Genomic DNA, 6,990 nt, shown 5'->3' on the forward strand with positions numbered 1-6,990 from the left:
TGCTGTCGTTTCCCACTTGCAATCAGGGAAAACTGGGAAGGGGGAAAAGGCAGGATGTAATGTATTCTGAACCTATCAGAAAATACCGTACATTTTATTGGCATGTCCGTACTTTACAAAATTATAATTATAAGGGAACATTTTACACTCGATCATGGAGCTATTGAAACAATTAATTTGCCTTATATATGCCTCAAATCCTGGTATTTCTATAATAAAAAAAAATTCTTTACATTCAATGAAACCCAGTAAAATAAACTAGGTGGGTTTACAAGCTTGCATAATTCATTATGCTATATATTAATTACTGATCACAGCAGTGCCCGTATCCACATTCTGTAATTTATCCTAGTAATCTACTCCTACCAAATATAAAAACCACATTAACTGAAGAGACCATGCTTTGGAATGCAGGATTTTCAAATAAAATAGTTGTATTAGTTTATATATATATATATATATATATATATATATATATATATATATATATATATATATATATATATATATATATATATATATACACACACACACACACACTACCTATTTTTAAAATATATTTTTTTGGCAATACGCAAGGAGCGTATTTTTTATTAGAAGAAATAAAGTTATTTACAATCTAAAAGAAAAAACAAGCAGGGGACATATTACAGGATGAGGGCAACCAATGGAAACTTAAGCCTATTCTTGTTAAAGAAGATGGCGACCATGAGCAACGAAGGTTTTACAAGAGCAGCGCCGGCATCGCCGAGTTGGCTAGGCGCCAGAGCTCCGCTTCAGCTGATATCGCCTGGCAATCTCTAGCCAAGCTTTGTGTTGATGGTTAAAAATGCGATTGTTCTTCTCCTTCCATATTGTCCAAGCCACCAACGTTGCAATGGTGACGAAACCTCTTCGTTGTGATTCGACCAACCTCTCCCGAGTGTCACAGAGCCAATGAAGGAAGGAGGATTCGTTCATTGGCAAGTAGGCCTGCAGCCCAATAGCTCCAAGAGCCATCCACCATAACTAGCAAGATTAGGGGCAAACGACCAAAAATGTGATCGATTGTTTCGTCGCTCTGATCACAGAGAACGCACTGGTCTGGGTGCTGCAGGCCACGCTTGCGGAGACAATCTGCAGTCTAGCATCTATTAAGTGCAACTAACCAGATGAAGTAGCGGCAGCAAGGAGGCGTCATCATCTTCCATACCGGTGCGTTCTGGAACTGGATTCTTCCCAGGAAGAGGGCTTGATATGCTGATTTGGAGGTAAATTCTCCTGAGTTGCTCCATTTCCAGGAAATAGTGTCCAGCTGGTCTGAAAGCTGCACAGACAAAACAATGGTCCAGAGGTGGAGATACTCAAGGATCGCTTGCATTCCTAGAGCTCCAGAGATTATCCTGAATCCATCTTCTGTCGACTAGTGCTTTGGCGATCGTCCGACGCTTCTTGGCGCGTGGCAGAATGCAGTTAAAAACCGTCGGTGCCAGCTATTTGATGGAGGATCCTTCAATCCAGTTGTCGATCCAGATATATTTCTTTTTAAAATATATGAAGCTGTTGACTTTTAGACATCATGTTTAACTATTCATGTTATTAAAAAATTAATACAAATACGAAAAATGTAAGCCATGTAAAGCACCTTCAATAGTAAAACAAGTCGCGATAAAATTTTTATATATAGTCTTTTTAAATAAGATGGATCATCAAATATCATGTTCAAAAGAAAACAATAGTAAGCTTATTAAAAAAAGGAAACAATAACATATATTTAAAAACAGAATAGTAGAAAAATCCAAACATGTCCTAATTCTTAGTACTAATAAAACCAAACACACACACACATCTCTACAGTTCTGAATCTAATCAAGCAGTGACACTCTAGTGTGACTTGTTTACTCAATCACTTCTGCATGTACTACCTATAGAAGCTATACAAGAGACCTGCATTTCAGCTACTATTCGTTTGCATAACAGTCAATCAATCAGTAGGATTAGATCAATCAATCAATCGTTTAATGAAGCTTCTCCTTTTCACCTTTCGATGTGTCGGGTGGGGGAAACACAAAAGAGAGGAGTAACGGATGAGATCGCAGGGTTGGTGCAGATCATAATCATAGGCTTGGCACCTAGGAGTAGTAGGGCAACCAGCAAGGCCTAAAGAGTGATACAATAGCTTGTTCCATCAGGTTTTCTTATATCCAAGCCAGTCGGCCACCTATGTGTTGACAATGCTGCTGCACTAGTGATTCTCTGCTAGTAGAAAACCTACCATTGCTGTTTTCTTTTTTTAAAAAAAAAATCTACTATTGTCTCGACAACTTGTCTAAGCAAGCAACAAAAAGAACCCTCTTCTTCCTATGCTCTTTGTCGCTCTTTATTTGGTACTCCCTCCGTCCCACAGTATAAGGGATTTTGAGTTTTTGATTGTAACGTTTGACCACTCGTCTTATTCAAATTTTTTTTGTAAATATAAAATCCGAAAAGTTGTGCTTAAAGTACTGTAAATAATAAAGTAAGTCACAAATAAAATAAATAATAATTTCAAAAAAAATTGAATAAGACGAGTGGTCAAACGTTGCAAACAAAAACTCAAAATCCCTTATATTATGGGACGGAGGGAGTATATCTCTTTTTACTTCGTAACTTAGAAACTTCATGTTTTCTACGCAAGTCAAATTTGTTCTGATAGGAAGGAATAAAGAGAATACAGTTCTCTTCCATTCCTTACAAGGGATGCGGCTTCCTTGTTTCGTACTCTCTCCGTCCCAATATAGATGCAATCTAGTACATATGTGACATATCATAAAACTATGAATTTATCCGGGACATGTTAAATCTGTACTAGGTTACACTTATATTGGGACAAAGGGAGTAGATATTATTGTTTTATTGGTTGAAGGTTTTCCGATGGGCCCTCACATTGCGCATTGTCTCATGCAAACGGTGTTATATCATGTACTCTGATCTAATACTATAACTAATAATTGAAAACACCGTCATTTAATCTGGTTAACTGAATTAAGACACCAAACAAATAAGATTGGTGACGGGAGAAACGGTGATGGTAATAGGAAATCAGAATAGGGAAGTCGCACCCCTTAGGAGGCCTTGATTGAGTGGAATGTCAGAAATTTTGTGCATTGCTATGAAATTGAATTGTTCGGGATGCTATTTTCAAGAGAAGAGCCTTTTATGATTCATTTTCAATTGATTATGCTTGTTTTTGAGAATAAGAATTTCATAGTGAATGGAAAATATTTTATGATTCATTTTCAATTGATTATGCTTGTTTTTGAGAATAAGAATTTCATAGTGAATGGAAAATATTGTTCTGAAATACTAAGGAGGAACTTAGTATCTGGTATTGATAGAGAAGAAAATGGTGAGAAAACCTGCTTTCAAACGGAGTCGAACTCAGGTCAGCACGCTGCTCCTGGCAGCTCCCTACCAGCTGAGTTAGGTGTTGTTCTCAAATGTTTGGAAATTGGAATACTAAGGAGGAACTTAGTATCCGGTATTGATAGAGAAGAAAATGGTGAGAAATCTTGCTTCCAAACGGAGTCAAACTCAGACCAGCACGCTGCTCCTGGCAGCTCCCTGCCAGCTGAGCAAGCATATTTGTTCTGGTTTTTTTCCTAGAGAAACTAATGTGCTTCTTGTAAAGTTATTGAGTTCCAAATGATTCCCTAGTCTTTCTGGCGAATACTTATCGGGTCTTGACCTTACATAGATGAACTTTGACCATTTCAAAGTGAATAGGTTTAAGTGTAGGTCAAAATATTCGTAAAATATTTTTATTATAAATCTAATGGTATTACTTTGATGCTAAATAATTAGATTATTTCAAAGATATTGTTGGTCAAATCAAAGCTAAGGACTTAGAGTCAAAATCGAAAATTATTTTTGAACGGAGAGAATAATAAGTTCCCCTTCGTCTCCTCCCTCAACACGACATTCTTGCCATGAAATTATTCGTTTAAAAATTATGTTATCAAATACACACCCCTTCAGTGTGTCATTAGGATATTATTAACGCAAACTACTGCATCAATGCCAGTATTTTTTTTAAAAAAAAACAACTATGAATATAATGCCGCCAGTTTCTGCCCGGCGAATGCCGCCAGTTTCTCCATTCGTAAAAAAGAATGAATTTCTAAGGATGAATATAGACAATTACTTATCCATATTCATCACTAAAAATTAGTGTGTGTTTCTTTTACGGATAATGTATTTTAGAGAACTGGGAGTATGTACCACCTACCTGATCAGAGTGGAGTTCACAATCAGCTGCGATGCATGTGAAGGAATCCTACCTTTGTTTGCACAACGATGCTTACATGGTTGTCTATATAAAGAGAGAAAAGATAAAAATGCAGAGGTGATTAGGATTCTTGCTGGCACGCCAAATGAATATTCCCCTGAAGATATTACCCTGTCTCATTGGAAGATATTTTCAGATATTTTGTGCAACATACTACTCTACAACTTGCACAGCACCGTCATATTCCTGCTACAGCTATTGTTCTTTTTCCTGTCCTTTATGCTGCTCCCATCTGAACTTGACAGCCAAAAACAAATTTTGGTATCCGTTTAAAGTTTCGGAGAAAAGAAAGGAACTGTGATTGAGATGTTCTTTTATTTAACATTATGTCAGAACCGCTACAACACCATCGTTTGCCTTTTGGCTTACAAGCCGCAGCCAAAATCTGAATTTTGAAGTCTAATTTTAGAATTGATTTTAAGGCTCTTTTATCGTGGTTTATTTTCTAGCATTGATTTTTAAAATCACTAATAACATTAATATAAAAGTTTCATCCATATCTTTTATTCTGATAAGCCGTTTTGGCCAAGTCACTAGCATTCAAGTGTGCATATTTTTATACAAGTAATTAGAAACAGGAAATTAAGTCGCAGTTGTCAAGTTTTATGTCTTGCTGACGACAAGCCTGCATCACTTTCTGTGATGCTGCATCATATTTTCTGCATCACTTTGAGTGATCGAACTTTATACAGTGGAGTATCTATTTGACATCAGAAACCATAAAGAAAAAGGGAAAAGATCCGAAAAAGGAATCAGTATGGTACAGAATCATAGATTATGCTGTCATTGTATTACCACCATGCAAAAACTCATTCTGAACAAATAAAGAAGTGGGTAAATCATATACTATGGTTGTGTTTAGTTCACACTGAAGTTTGTAAGTTTGGTTGAAATTGGTACGATGTGATAGAAAAGTTGTGTGTGTATGATAGGTTTGATGTGATGGAAAGTTAAAAGTTTGGAAAAAAAACTTTGGAACTAAACAGGGCCTATGTAAGTGTAAGAATTTGTTTACACAGTTGATAAAAATAATGAAAAATCACTGTTCTTGGCTAGCTCAAGCCACCTCAGACGAACGAAGAGGGTAACTTAAAAGCTGCACTAAACTCCTTTACTTTGCTGTCAAGTAAGCAATCCAATGTTAGAAATTGTACAGGTGGAGTAAGCACTCCAATTAATCTGGATTCTGATTTCTGAAACCACAAGATGAGACATTAGTTTAGCTTAAAAGTGGTTGTTACCATGGAGTGTGAGTGGCAGAAACTGATGTGGATGCATCCTCCAATCTCACAAAAAAGATCCTTTTTGTTTGACAGTTAAAATAATTTCACTCCTCCTCCAAAAGAAATAATCTTACTCCTCTCATTTTCCTCTAACCAAAAAAAAGGAAGATCTCACTCTGGATTGGATTGTCTGAAGCTTGTCAGCAGTAAAGGGCACTCTGATGTGGAAGTGTGTAACCATTAAGTTGCATTTATCCCCTTCTCTTGAAAACTTAGTCTTTCTTGACCTTGGCCACTAATTACTACTACATTTTTAAAGATGACTGTTGACTCCATGCTGCCACTAAAGCCCTGTGATGGTAACACCTATTTGGATGACAGAAAAAAAATACCTTTTATTTTCATCCTTGTCTATTAGAGCAAGTTTAATAGTATAGCCCACTACCAACTCCAAATCATTTATAGCCAATGTAATAGCTAATTTATACAATAGTTGCTTGCTATACTATTAATATATGGTCACACCTGTCATACACACATTGCGTCTTAGAGCCCGTGCTGCAGCTGGCTACAGATCTGTAGCCCGCTACTCTTCTATCTCTTTCTTTATCTTTTTAAAATATGTTTATAGCTGGCTTATAGCCTGCTATTGTACCTGCTCTTAGGGTCACTTGTGACTTGTGAGTAGTGACAAGCCTTGTGGTTGTCACTCTGCCAGCAATACTTTGTTTGGTGCTAATCCAGTCAGGTCACTTACTGACTTGGATCAGTCAGGTTATTTACTGATTTTAGTCACATGTTACCGTGCACTACTGGCAGTAGAAACTGTAGTCTTATTGGTCTCCCTCCTCCCATTTTCAAAGTGTCTCTCTTGCTGATAGCAAAAGGTTAGCTAAGTGGTCCAATAGCACAATCGCAATCATGCATGCATGAGACCATAATCTACTACCGTTTGGTATTTGTATGCTACTAATTTTCAGGTGATAACTAGAAAACTTTGCTAGATTTCTGAACCACAGAAATTACTGTTGTAGTTTTATTTTATATAATGGAGTATTGTTGGGATTGATCATCTGAGACCTAAACTCAGTAAATAACTGAACAATCGGTCATGATATATGCAAACTGGTGAGACTATGGGACATGAAGCACATGAATATGTCCCAAAACAACCATCTCACGGATGATGTGAATATCGAATTCAATATTCTTCGTACGACGATAATGAACCGGATTGATCGTCATATAAGACGATGGTGGCCGAAGCAATTGAGATATGAAGCTTCTGAAGAAGCTACTGTAGCCAACATTACTCGATCGGCGACAGCACGAGCAACAGCACAGTATTCCACCTCAGCATTTGAGCAGGCGATGATGTTAGAGATGATCAGAGACCAAGTTATCGCCAAAAAAAAAATGTCGGTGGTGTTTTTTTCTCCTGAAGATGAAGATTAAGTTTTT

This window comes from Oryza sativa, chromosome 10, assembly GCF_034140825.1.
Source record: "Oryza sativa Japonica Group chromosome 10, ASM3414082v1".
NCBI classification, from domain to species: domain Eukaryota; kingdom Viridiplantae; phylum Streptophyta; class Magnoliopsida; order Poales; family Poaceae; genus Oryza; species Oryza sativa.